Source organism: Ambystoma mexicanum, chromosome 2p, assembly GCF_040938575.1.
Source record: "Ambystoma mexicanum isolate Mex_15411 chromosome 2p, UKY_AmexF1_1, whole genome shotgun sequence".
Taxonomy (NCBI): domain Eukaryota; kingdom Metazoa; phylum Chordata; class Amphibia; order Caudata; family Ambystomatidae; genus Ambystoma; species Ambystoma mexicanum.
Window position 1 is genome coordinate 906,108,845 of NC_090923.1, and position 14,280 is coordinate 906,123,124.

The 14,280-nt window shown below is 46.4% G+C and overlaps 1 protein-coding gene across 1 annotated transcript in view; it reads left to right on the top strand.

The window, feature by feature from the left end:
• Window positions 1-14,280, top strand: part of LOC138566895 (NTPase KAP family P-loop domain-containing protein 1-like) — a 218,580-nt gene that overhangs the window by 90,501 nt on the left and 113,799 nt on the right. The gene's annotated exons all lie outside the window — the stretch shown is intronic.

Below are 14,280 nucleotides of genomic sequence, written 5' to 3' on the forward strand. Positions count from 1 at the left end.
TCACACAATATTTCCCGTTACTTTAAAATTACCACAATCCCGTCCCCTTAATTTGTCATTCCCCTCAATCTATTCACCATTCGATCATTTGACTCAAGCCACTCGGTATCGTCTCCTCCTCCAGCCGACCACTTTCGCCTTCCGTCCGCAAAGCACCTTTGGGAACAAGGTAGGGATTTCGTCAAATAGGGACCCTGCCCACCGTCTCGATTTTCTTTCAAGATTTCTATTTGGTTGCTCTCCACAGAAAATCCAGCGATCTTCCAGCTAAATGGTGGAAGATGTCAGATTGTCTGAAAATCTTGAGATAACATGTCAATGGGTCAGAACCATCTCCTGCTACCACATGAACATAAGGTCTTTAATAAGTAACATGTCATACAACGTATGGGATGCAGAGTAACTCTTATACCAAATAATCAGACTGGCTCTGAAATTACAGTGGAGACATGGACAGGGATGTGTGCAAATGTCAAATTTTGTACCCTGGGTTTGACTGAGAGAAGGAGACAAATAAAGATATTAAACAGGGTTTATTGGACACCTGAAAGATTATGGATGCGAGGTTTGAAAGATGACTCTGAGTGTTGGGCTTGTATTAGTGAAACTGGTACACTGGAACATGTGATGTGGGATTGTAGGAAGGTGCGTGAATTTTGGAATGAGATTGGTGTGGTGATGGAAAAGGTCTTGGATGAACCGATAGGTCTTGATTTTGAGACATTAATACTGGGAAATGATGCTACCTTAGATATACTCACTTAAAGCCAAAAGAAGTGGTTATTTAGGGGAGCCATGATGGGGAAAAAAATCATCCTTAGGAATTGGAAATCCGACATTTCTTTAAAAAAAGAGGACTCATTACAAGAGGAAAGAAATGCTTGATCTGGCGGATGTGGAAAAATGTATATATAGGAAACAAGGCAGGAATGGGTTGTTTATGAAAATTTGGGGCACATTTCTGACATTGGGCCTCATTACAACCCTGGCGTTGTATTATTATTATTCTATTAGCACCATGGTCCATGCCAGATTCCGCCATGGTGGATGGAGGATTTACCGCCCCATTCCAAGGTTGGCGGGGCAGTAAATCCCCATTCACCATGGCCCCTTCCCCATTCCCATTTTTGGCCCATAGGGCTCAATGGGAATGGGGAAGGCGCTAATTACGGCACCGTAAATTACGGTGCCGTAATTAGCACCAAGGTCCCTTAGCGGGTTGGACTTTAACGCCTGCAAAAAACAGGCGTTAAAGTGTGAATCTGGCGTTAAGGATTTAACAGCGCCGCAGCCTTTTACGGTGCCGTTAACCCCTTAATGCCAGGGTTGTAATGAGGCCCATTGTATTGATTCTGACAATTTCATATTATATGATGTGTACCTGGCATCTGTAAGGGGGGGCAAGGGGGTATTTATGTGTTTGTAATTATGTATATAGTTTTTGCTACGAATTTCTTTGTTATTTCATGTTTTGTTATAAGTAAAATGAAAATAAAACATGAAAAAAAAACAAATAATCAGACTGACTCAGGAAGTTGGTAAAATCCAATTTTACTGTTTTAATATCACTTGTCTAAAACATTGAGTTACAACCGACATGAACGGACATTTGTTCGTGCTCTCAATGCAAATCACATAAAAATACATTTATATAACAAAGATTTGCCACATCTGACGTCATGCTACGTGGCAAACAAGAAAAACCTATCAAGGGTCGGGATTGGCTAAGGGGAACATCTAAATATACTTTCTATGGGGACTGGGATTGTGATTGGGTCTCTACAGTCAAGTGGACAACTCATGCCCACCCCTAGTGCAAGTCATCTTCATCAGTTATTAGAAACACAGTATTCTGTTGTCTTTTAAACTATAAGGCCCTTTATTATACTGCCCTCTACAATTGGTTGGCACGCTCGTGCCATGTCTGGAATATTCAGTTCACTAGCAGCATGTAATCTATACCGCAGGTGACGGGGGGTGAACTTAACTTCACCTTCCCACCCAATTAGCCCCATATCTCTCAGCACCCATGCCTTCTGCCATGACAATAGTCTTTGAACTTGGCCTTGCAATAGATTCTCTTCTCTTGGGAATAAAAGGTAGTATGGGCACACACTTATCATAGTTCTGGGACTACGTCTTCAAAACTGTTTTCATCCTGGGTTCATTGACAGGAGACCACAATTCGGCCCATTTTGCATCATTTAATTGTTTCAAATTAATAGAACTTGTCACTCATGGGATTCTATACTTGCACCTTAATAAGGGATGACCCAGCTTCTCACATTCTCTGTTCTTTGAGGATAGATAACCAGTTCTTGGCTGCCTTCAGTCTTGACACCAGGCCAGGCAGCACATCTTGCTTCTTCCATGCTCCCAGCTATTTCTTTGAGTTGACACAGTTTTCATCCTTCTTTCTCCGTGGGTATGAGTTCACTAAAATTGTGACACTGATGTCCAGTTTCTATGTATACAATGGTGGCTTTGCCTGCAGTCTATACACTACATATAGCCAGCTTCTATGATCACTCAGTTTACTTGCATTGCTGCATCTGCACAATTATTGAACGGCTTGCATTCTCTGTAGTGCATTACACATATACAATCTTCTTTCCGTATAAAAACATTCACTAGATTCCTTATTTTGTCATCAGTTTCGATAGGATCCATACAATCTCTTCAGTTGACCTTCTTAGTGGGTCACTTCTCCTCCCTCGTGACGTCAGTAGCTCCTCTTTCACTCTTTCTCAGATTCCTTTGGGGAGTTCATCCCTTAGATTGTCATCTCTTCGAGCATACATCTGGTATGGCTTTCTTAACGGATACCTTTTCTCAAACACTTGTCGCGGTATGGTCACAACTACTGGTGTCAAGCATGGTGCAGTTTCAGGCTCCCAACATACAGGCAATAGGGGGGGGGCGGAACTTCCGGTAGAGGCTTTCGGCTGCTCCTCTACAATGTATTTGCGAATGTTAGTACTGACTGCCTCTTTAGTTTGTAACACTTGCCTCCCATTTTAATGTTACCTTTGAAAGTCACCTGTTTTTTGTTTTGTCCCTGGTCTATGACCCACTTTGTTCACACCCTCATTAACTGTTTAACCACTTGTTCTCACCTTTGTGCTATTGTACATGCACTTATTTGGGGAATTCCTCCACCATCATTGGTAAGTTTGTGCTATTGTTAGTCATTTCTGATCAAACCTGACATCCCTGTTCTTCAAATAAATACAGTAGACAAATTAAAATGCATACTTGCTTTGAGGAATGCATGTAGATGATGTCACGCTGCCAAAGCAACGGTGTAGAGGCCTCAGGAGATCACTGGGTAGCCATGGTGTGCACCTGGCTGAGCCTCAGCGTTAGAGAGCACCAAAACCCGAAGGAATCTCTTTCAGGTTAAAGCCTCTTCCTTCACACAATTATTTGGAAACCGGTCCTACAATATGCTTAGTGGAGGGACTGGTCTGTGGCGTGGTGACAAGCAAGCAGCTCTGCGAATGATGCCTGTGTCTGTGGCACATTTAACATCTCACCAAGCTGTGTAGAGGGCTTTGCCACCGGAAACAGAGGATCGAAATGTTATCAAAATGATTGCAAATGAAAGAGAATGTGACCATCAGCACTGTGTGCAGGCAGCAAGTGGCAATGACATCTTAAGCTTTGCTCGGCATAGAGGAACTCTCTCCGGATTTGCGCTTATATGATATATATGGTTTAGCACCACTTCCAAGATTGGGAGGAGGAAGAAAGCACATTACCTCTGTGGAGGAGAAGATCCTATCCCTGCTCAACCATGCAGACAAAACATGCCAGTATATGTCATCTATGGAAAGAATACATGATATGAAAGCAATCCGCACGGGTGTTTTGGCCAGAGTGTTTGGGGCAGCCCATAGAATAGCTGGGGGTTCAAACAAACTAAATGTGTCTGTTTCGACAGATAAGATTGAGGAGTTACTTCTTAAGGCGATTGCAAATCCTCGAAATATAAAGAAACAACACTTCGACTAAGATCACAGTCCGAGTTTAACACAGAAAAGGCCATCTGTAGTCAGTTAAGGGGAAAAAAAGAAGGGGGTGACCCAATTAATGGAGGTGGGCTTATGAGAGGTGTACCTTGGGTCACTGTTTATGTTTGTGAGCGAGTATAACCCTCAATAATTATCTTAGCTGCCCTATCGAGGTGAGTCCCTTTCTTGTTTTTGGAATTCGCTGAGAGTCTGGAAACCACATTAGGCTGCTCTGTTAGTTCGGTTACAGATTCAAGAGGTTGGCTACAACGCCAGGCAGGCTACACTCCAGGGTGAGAGTAATGGAAGTTGTTGTTACGCTGTTGATGGACAGGGAGACCAAGAAGGCCCAAGTACTGGATTTTCCTGCTCTCTTTTCCTGCTGATACTGAGGTGAAGAAGGGGCAATCCTGGAAAGCAGCTTTCTGAGCATAGTGGTGTGAAAATATTCAGGACTGTTTCCCTAACACATTAAGCTCGTTTGGCAAAATACAGAAAATGGGGATTTGGTTCTCTGATGAGTATAACATTTCTCTTTTCTAGGGCTACATTTCAATAATACGCTTTTGTAGCTTTGAAATGTTCAAAATGAAAGTAAAAAGGTACGAAACTGGAGTGTGCATAAAGTAATTCCACGAGGAAAGTGGCTTAATTGCGTTAATAGCTTTAGAATGCGGCAAACCACCAGTTATATTGCATAGAGATTACCATTGTACAGCAGTAGAGAACACATTGACCTCTGTATTTCGTACCCCTGAATAGGATTTCATTTTTGCAAACCTAGCTACCAAGCAATGAAGCACTGCCATGCATGCCAACATTATCCATTCCATTCGAGAGACACTAGTTCATTCCTGGTTTTGACTATGTATTCTTCGACTTGCAGTCCTAGATTTCCCAACATAAACCCAGCACAAGAATTCAAATTTAAAACTAGGAGTGTAAAAGGTGTCTCCAAAGTGGAATGGCTAATTTTGGCATATTTGCACTGTACAAAAAGTCTGGGGAGAGGGGCAGAATACAGTGAGAGAACACTTTCCAGGGAATAGGAGGCCCATTCAGAGGGTTGATCTCTTTGGAACCTGGATGCAAACGATCAAATACTTGTCGGGTGTTTTCTGCCTTTTATCCTTATTTCTTTATTTAATAAAAAGAATATGTCAAAAAACCTTTCCACACACATACATTATATAAAATCATACAAATATAAACCTTCACAATAATACAAAAACATCATAAATGAAAAAATATGCACAGCAATTAGAGGCATTTCAGTTAATAAACAAATAAAACAGGGAATAATAGAGAGAAAAGAATTCCAGCGTCCTTAATTTCTCTCCAATCACCCTCCAAAGACCATATAGGACAAGTATGAGATGACGGTACCCGGAATTAAGGCAGTCTGCATAGAAGCAACATTATGTACAAACCCTGTCAAGCTATGCATGTACAGGCGAATTATTGATGCACATGAGGCCAGCAAGTGTTGAGCCATTTTGGGGATGTGAGTTATGCGACACAGATGGCAATAGCGGCCCTCTTATAAGAGACCCCAACTGAGGGCCCAAAGTAGACAATGTTGGTAAAAAATCAATTCGGAGTTATAGATAAAACCTTTTCACCAGACCAGAAGGACACTTCACCAAATAAAGCTGAGGTTTCATAAATGTATAATTGAGCATACCATGTCTAGAATAGCGTATTAATGTCTATCTTTTTATCCTTATACAGTTAATGAAATGAGTAGAATTTAGTTGGGGTTATACTAACATCTGTTGTTTCAATGCAGTGAAGATATTATTATTATTATTACTATGGTATTAATTGGAGACAGACTAAGCTTCGAGGAGCAACACAGGGCTTTAGAAGTATACAACAATACAGATACATAACTGAGTGCTTTACAGAGGTATACACATTACAGATGCATAATGGAGCGCTTTTCCAAGGTAACAACAGAACAGATAAACAGCGGGGTATATGATACTGAGGGTACAGCTGTACTCGGGGTGGCGGGAAGGCGAGGGGCGATTGCCGTCTAGTTAGTCGGATGGCACAAGGGGTGGCGCAATGTCCTAGGTGTTGAGGAGGTATACATACTACCCAAAGATATAAACACAATATACCCATCCTACTTAATACTATACAGGTTAGGAAACTAGAAGTCATATGTTAGGTCTTGTGTTCCCCTGCCTTGGTCCTGCATGAATGCTTGCTTGATAGAATGTTGTGGGTGGATGCCCCTTGATATTCTGATTATGACAGTTGAAGTTAGCCTGGCCTAGAGTGAGGGGGCTAGTGGATATTCTCACACTATCTAACTTGTACCTGTCCTATACATGTACCCTCAACTTAGGTAAAGGTATTAACTGCAGAGTGGCTCCTGCCTCATTTGTACCAGAGTAGTCTTATCCTCATTCATTATGTTATGTCTTTCTATAGGTACTCTAAGTAGTGCACCTCTTATACTGAATGGACTAAAGACAAGGAAAACCTTGACACTGGAACTGAAGTTTTGTGTTAAACATATGTATTCTGACCATAAAAAATGTGATACGTATTCCCCAATTCAGTGATGGGTGAAGTGATTAGTGTGATGACATAAGTATTACGGTTGACTTATACACGATACTAAGTCAAATCATAATAACAAATCTGGCATCAGTGTTGTGTGCTAACAAGTCTTCTGACGACTCGTAGTAGCACATGATGTATCAGTGTTACAAATCCGCTAAGTCTGAACAATAATGTTCTGTTGTTGCTCGAATGTGGTGGATAACTTTCTCCTATGTGGCTGGTTGCACAGCTACCCTAAATAAAGCTGGACTAGACCCAACATGTTTCATTCCGTACGATATCTTAGTTTTTCTCTCGGAAATTCTTCAGGGGGTTTATCACATGTAGAGGAAAATGCATGCTACACTCAAATGAGAAAGAAGTCGGTAACATTAGTGAAGGGATGATTCCCAAGGCAAAATTAGTGAAGGGGTGATCCCAAGGCACCAACTCTAATATCACCCGCTCAATTATGCATCATTTACAGGGTAGTGTAGACGCACAGCTTCACTAAACTTTCTTAATTGTCACAGTAAACAGCACACTTCATTTTGGTGAGGAAAGCTCATTGAGGACGGTGTGTATGTGAGACAGGAATGATCCACTGCAGGAGTAAAAGCATGTGTGAATATATATGTTTCCCTTCTATTTCCTACAATTTTTTATTATTCATTATATTTTTTCATTCTCTACCCTTCTTACTCCTACGTCCCGTCCCCTTTCCTCCATACTTGTGCGACATTCCGTCCTTTGGGACATGACCGGAGCACTTTTAAAGCATAAAAAATTCTCATTTTTGTCCTTCTTTTATTTTTCCACTGGGCTAACGCATGTGACCATAGCCATGCCCTCCTGAGCTCTGCCCCGTTCATCGCCCTTCAGTCCTTTTCTCCTCGCGGTCCGGGTCAGACACACTAGCATCACAGAGAATACTTTTCTTTTGTTCCCTTGTCCTTCAATCCTGCTCCGGTTCCACAGTCATCTCTTCTTCCATCTATGCTGGAGTGGCTGTGATTTGTGTCCTGTTCATCCTGTGAACATCGCCTCGTGAGGGTGGATACCCATTCTGTTTTCCTGCAGTGCCTAGGCCCCAAACACTGCTGGGACGCGTGCTTCTACTGCGACTCCCTCTGTGCCCGGGCACTCCAACGTCTGCTAGTCAGGTGGCATGGTGTTTTCCAACACTTTCATCTTCCACATTTACAATTCTTCGTTGAAGAAAAAAGGAGACAGCCGGTAAGTTCATTCCTTTTCAGGGCACCACGGTTGGGGGACTCCTCCCCGGGGTCTTCTGGGTTTGGAAGGGGCTCAAGCGGCTCTATTACCGGGGATATCCCTGAGGTGTCCCACAAGGGATCAAACAGGTGCACCGGAGTATCCTCCGAGGACCACTGTAAAGGGGGGCTGCCAAGACCGGATCTTCATCCGAGGTTCCCCCGTTGGGGGCTAAAGTTTGGCCCAGTTCTTCTTGTGCCATTTTCACTGATGTCATCCCCGAGTTCAGCCCCGAGGTTTCCGCTCCTGGAACTAAGTGTACCGAGTCTCGGCTCGAGGTCCCTCTCAAGGTGACTAAACGTACTGGGGTTACCCCCGAAGTTCCCCTTCTTGGGGCTATTTCTGAAACCGGCAGGATTGAGGGACCTGCTTCAAGGATCCTGGTTTCGCGGTGTGACTCCAAGCCTCCCAACACTCAGATCTGTGGTGGAACCAATCCTGCTGAGGGGGCACATAAGCCGGCCACATACCATAAGTCTTCTCGTACCGGCTCTGCTGAGGCTCCCCTTTTTGGGGCTAACGTATCAGCAAGCAAGTCCTAAGGTGTCCCAGAAACACTCTAGATCTGCTAGCCCCGGCTCTGCCGAGGTTCCTTGTCACAATGCTAAGATGGCACATAAGACCCCTGACTCCCCTGTGGTGATCGCTGCCTCACTCACAACTGTGATGCAGTTTGCCTCAGGTGTTGATAAGCCAGCGGCCCAAACCCTGCGGTAAACGGCCGCCATTTTCACTACCTCTCTTACACCCACGTTCAACACGGCTGGTGCTGAGGGGTCTGTTTTTGGGGTGGAGCAGCCTTTTCCATGTGTTGTGGACAATAAGAACCCGTTCCACCCTCCAAAGGATAGGCATGCTCAGACTCTGCTGCTGCAATCAGTCTCGCTCCATCCTGCGTCCGCGCCTTTGACCTATGTGGATTCGGCTGGTGGAGGACCATCCTGGCAACCATCCTCTTTGCATTCCTGGGGATATGCCCCTTCTGAGCGGACTCTGCCCACTCCAGTGCCCAGCCCCTCACCTGAGGATGCTTTTTTTTGGGGAGTTTCAGATGTTTATGCATTCTGAACCCATGAAGGGATACTTTAAGGATTTTCAGGATATTTATCCTAAACCGCCTGAACTGGCCTCTGTTCCAGCAGTTCCTATGCTGATTCCGGTAACGCCACCTCCTCCACCTCTTCCCGTGGGGCCTCCTCCCCCACTTACTCCACTGCCTCCTCTTTGTCCCATGGAAAAGACTCCGGTGGCTCTGCCAAACACTACTTCAGGACCTGAGGCGTCACATGCAGCGGACCAGTCATCTGCTCCCACTTTGCTGGATGAGGACCAGGCGGACCAAGACGGTGACGACACGCCCCACTCTATCTGAGCCTTTCAGAACCGGGTGCTGGATATGATGGCACTGTTAGACATTCCAATACCCGAGCCCCGAGCTCCACAGGAGGGGGTACTTTCTGGAACCTTCCCCTTTTTGGCACAGGAGTGCACTGGCCTGTTCCTTAAAGGACACCTGTAAGGTATGGGAGAAACCTCATACCGGGCAGCACATAAACAAAAAAATAGACGCTTTCTACAAGCTTCAAGCATCTGAGGAGTTGTCTTTGTCTTCATGCCCTCTCCCTTCATTGAGAGTGCTGGCAGAAGCTACGCTCCAGTCAGAACCGGCCTCAACATCTTCTACTGCAGCGTCCCAGACCCTGTCCAAGGAGGACAAACTTCTGGACGCCATTGGGAAAAAGGATTTTTCCAATTCAGCTCTTCAGCTTCATCAAGCTAATACTGGGCTTATCCTGGCCGCTGTCAATATGAAACTTTGGAAAGAGCTAGCCAAGTTCCAGGAATGCATTCCTCTGGATAGGCCCAATGACTTCAAGGGTGGCTTATCCGACACCAGAATTCTACTTGATGCTGCAGCCCATCACATAGACACTTCAGCTCGAAGCCTTATGGCCAGGGTTGACATCTTCCGCCAAACGTGGCTCCTTGTTACAATGTTCTCAAAGGAAGTCCAGGACAAGGTGCTTGACCTCCATTTCGAGGGTAAGGAAATGTGCCAAGCCACCACTGGCGAGGAACTTACAAAGACTAAGGCCAGTAACCAAACTGCAAAGTCATTGTCAGTCCTTGCTAATACTACTGCTAAGGCACCTTACTGTCAGAGGTTGGGGTCTCAGTCAAGGTCGTTCCCTGGCTTCAGGATTTCAGGACCGCCGTGCGGTAAACAGCAAATGGCAGGGAGGCTGGTTTTTTCACTCAGCCAGCGGCCTCCTCCTCAATAATGGGTGGTCTCTCCACTGACAAAACAGCTGAATGACATTTTCAATCGGTCGCACCATACTCCGGTGGGAGGACAGATTTTCTCTCATCTGGAGGCGTGGCAGACAATCACTGAAGACCGATGGGTTTTGTCAGTCGCTACAGTGGGCTTTCACTTGCCCCTTCCCCTGACCTCACCTTCCCACCCTCCGCTCCAACAGACTGGGTGACCCTCCCACAGAGCCGAGGTACAGAAGCTTCTAGAACTCAGAGCAGTGTAACCTGTTCCTCTCGGGGAGGGGTTTTACTCCCGTCTGTTCACAGTGCCCAAACCCAACCAGGCTGGCCTGCGCACTATCCTCGGCCACTCCAAGTTCAATCTCTTTCTACCCCAAGAGAGATTAAAGATGATTACCCCCTGCCAGATAAAGTCCTCTCTCCGGAAGGGCTAGTAGCTCAGCATGTTAGACCTTCGGGGTGCATACATGCATATTCTGATCTGGAGTCCACATCGGAAACGTCTGCGGTTCTCTGTGGGAATGGACCACTTCCAGTATCGTGTGCTTCCTTTTGGTTTCAGCTCCGCAATGCTTGTCTTTACGAAGATGATGCCAGTTATTGCAGACTACAGGGGATTCATGTATCCATATTTGGACGATTGGCTTCCGTGCAGTCCTTGCCCACAAGCCTCTGCAACCGATCTAAAGTCACTTTTTAAGCTCTTGTTCCGGCTCAGGCTGTCAGTGAACAGGCGGAAAACTTTGATGACGGTGAAGAGGGAAGGTCGAAATCTGGTTCTGTTCCCCCATCCACAAAAAACTTGAACCGGAAGAAAGCCCAGAAGCAGTATGGCCGCCGGTAACACAAATCTACGGCGACCCCCACTGCGCCCACAATGGACAAGTACAATGAAAGATATCCCCTCAATCAACCTCACAATTCAAGAGCGGCACAAACATTAGGCAAGATGGATGAAGACCTGCAGGAAGACATCAAAGACAACTCGATTGACAGCCTCGACTTAAAGGACCAAAACGTCTGTATCTAGTCATTAGAGGCAACATGACATAGCTGCGTTAAACACAAAGCACATGTGCCACCCGCACATTGGGACATAATCACACACCCAAGAACATGAAGAACATAAGCATACAGTCCTATGAGCAAGATGACGTTAACATGTGCATACTGCCTGCACGTTTATTATTTTGCCAGTAGTATATCGCGATAACACAGAACCTGAAAGAAGCCAGAAGCCTTCATGAAAATGCTTGCCAGTGCATATATGCCATTAACCCTATAGACTGCCAAGACACACATGAGACCCATCGAGCAGGGATACACTAACCCATCGATACTAAAGGAAGCATAGATAATAGAAACCAGACTGCGGCTTGGGAAGTCGCAATAGGCCTCAACGATCCAAGGCAGCCAAGGCTATATCTGAGTACAGAGCAAACCAGGGAGCTGCCATGTGTGGAGCAAGACCATTGCCAAGGTCGCATCGTTGCAAGCGGCATTCCTTTTCTTGAACTTAAGTAACACCAGAGCAACGGACTTGAGTAAATCTCCTCAAATTCAACTTAATTCAAGCATCAAGCAGCTCACGAATGCGGTCTCTGAACACGTGACCCCACCAAGCTGATAGCGAGCCAAAACTTTGATGGCTGGGAAGAGCAGAGATCCCACCAGATGGACAGCGACTGGCAACAAAGTTGTTACAACCAAACCCGAAGTCACACGGTGGTAACGGAGCACTTGCACAGTAAAGGTGGTTCTGATGCGGGTATAGCACAGACAAATAGTTGCACATTATACCTTGAATAGGTGCACTCAGAGCTGAGAATCGACTTGGGTCCCAGGCCTGGGGGTTCACAGCTCGACCAATCATAGCTCGTAGTCTTAGGGGTGGAGAGCGGGGGTCACTAACCAATCATTGGATTCACAAACTGCAACATCTTAGAGTAGCATTTTTCAGGGGTGGTCCCGGCCTAACACCTGACATGGGAAGAACCAATCAAATTGTTCCTATAGGGGCTGCAATAAGGGAACTACTACTCAACACCCAATCCTCAGCGGGGTTAGGTTTGCTGGAGAAGGGCCCAGGGTGTGACGCCATTGTGAAGTGAATGTGCCTCAAAACTGGCCTGCTGTCTCAATCTGCGTTCCTTTTGGGAAAGGGAAGAAGTTAGGCTTTCCATGAGTTTGGAATCCGCAAACTCCTTGCAGCCCACCTGCCTGCATGGGGGTTCACCCCTAACAATGGTCTCTCAAGACCTCATCTTTCTGGGGTTCTTTTGGGACACCGCAGTTCCAAAGTCTTCCTGTTGGAGGACAGGATTGCAGACCTTTCGGCCATGTGCCAGCTCTTCCAGCAGTCCTCCCATATGTCGGCCTGTTTGTTCCAGAGACTTCTGGGCCTCATGGTCTCTTGTGCATTAGCTCTTCCTCTGGCACGCTTGAAAATGAGACACACTCAGCTTGCTCTTCGGAGTTGCTGGTCCCAAGCCATGGACCTTGATTCCAAGATTATTCCAGTCCCATCCTGCATGAGGGCGGATCTTCAATGGTGGTCATCCACCAACAACCACGCAGTGGGAACCTGCTTCCTGGAGCCCTGCCCACAAGTAACGGTTACCACGGACTCCTCCTCCCTCTTGGGGTGGGGTGCAACTCTACTCCACCTCGAAGTAGCCGATTTCTGGATGCCCCAGGAAAGGCGTTTCCATATCAATAACCTGGAATCCTGAAATTTTTTCTGGTGCTCATGGCTTTTCAGCCTTCGATCACCAACAAGGTAGTGCAGATAGGCACAGACAATTGTAACGCTCACCTGGTTCCCACGGAGGCGCGGCGTCGAAGGCGCAGAACTCTGAAGATGGACAGGAAGGGCCCCTCTATTCTGGCTTCCCTGGCTCGTTGGATACCCTCCTGTGCGTGAAAAGGGAGTATTACCAACTGTGGAACAATGCTCAAGCCTCCCACTCCCTTCCAACCCTCCACGATACCTCCTCCACGATTCCCCGTGAAGCCTCACCTTAGGGTTTGGAAGGATGAGCTCTCCATCCTGCTTCTGATGCAGGGGCGCGTTGAAACCCAGTTACTTCACTGGATTGAGGATTGATGGGAGTTCAGGTAAGCTTGACTGTTCAGGTAAGGCGCTGTAAAAGTTCTGTTCAAAAGTTCACGCTTAATAATAATGTTCGTTGTCTAATTGCAGCAAGCGCTAATGCTTATGTCTTTTCCCCCTTAGGGGCCGGGGTTCGGAGTGCCGGAGATATGGCGCCGACCCGAAGTGAAACAGTTCTGGATGAGCGCTCAGGTAATTTCTTTGCATTCGCTCATTCAATGTCTTTGTCTTTTTTCCCCATAGGGGCCGGGGTCCGGAGATGCCAGGAAGCGGCAGGACCCGAAATGCAGTGGGAATAATCCAACAGGTAAGACTTAAAAGGAAACTGAGCTTTCCTTATTCCTTTTCTCCCTCTCACCTTTGTTCTTGTCTTTTTTCCTCTAGGCGCCGGGGCGTAGCTGAATCCGGAAGATCGCTGCTGAAGATGGAAGCGCCTTGCAAAGGTGAGTAAAATGCAGCGCTGCAGCGATCGAAACAAAATGCCTTTAAAATGATGTCTTCCTTTTCAGGGCCGTTGGAGAAATGACTCCGGGATGCAGATTTAGCAGGTAAGGGCTTTTCTTCTCCTATTCTCTTCCTTTCTCCCCTTGCAGGTGTTCCAGGGTGCTGGCAGGCGTGGCTGAAGTCAGGATGCAGGAGCTGACACGGTGAGCGTCCAGCTGCTAGGTGCAGAACAACGCGAAGCACGTGTGGCTGTTCGGGTGGGGTTTAAATAGCCTTGGAAGAAGTTCCTGGTATGTATCCTTCCACCAATCAGGTATGTATCCTTCCCCGACCACACCCGGGTGGTGAAGTAGTCCTACAGGTAAAGTAGTCCCATTCAGGCCTCAAGAGGGCCTGGATGAAGCAGCAAGGTCTGCATCAGGTAAGTGTGCACCCAAGCACTTAAACACATATCCTCTTCTATGAGCCTGGCGCCTAAGGCGCCAGGACTGGGGTCCGCTATGAGCCTGGCACCTAAGGCGCCAGGACTGAGTCCAAAGGGCCCCGACTTGGGCCCGCTGAGACTTCCCTGGGGAAAATGATGTCTGCCTCTGGGGTTGCTGG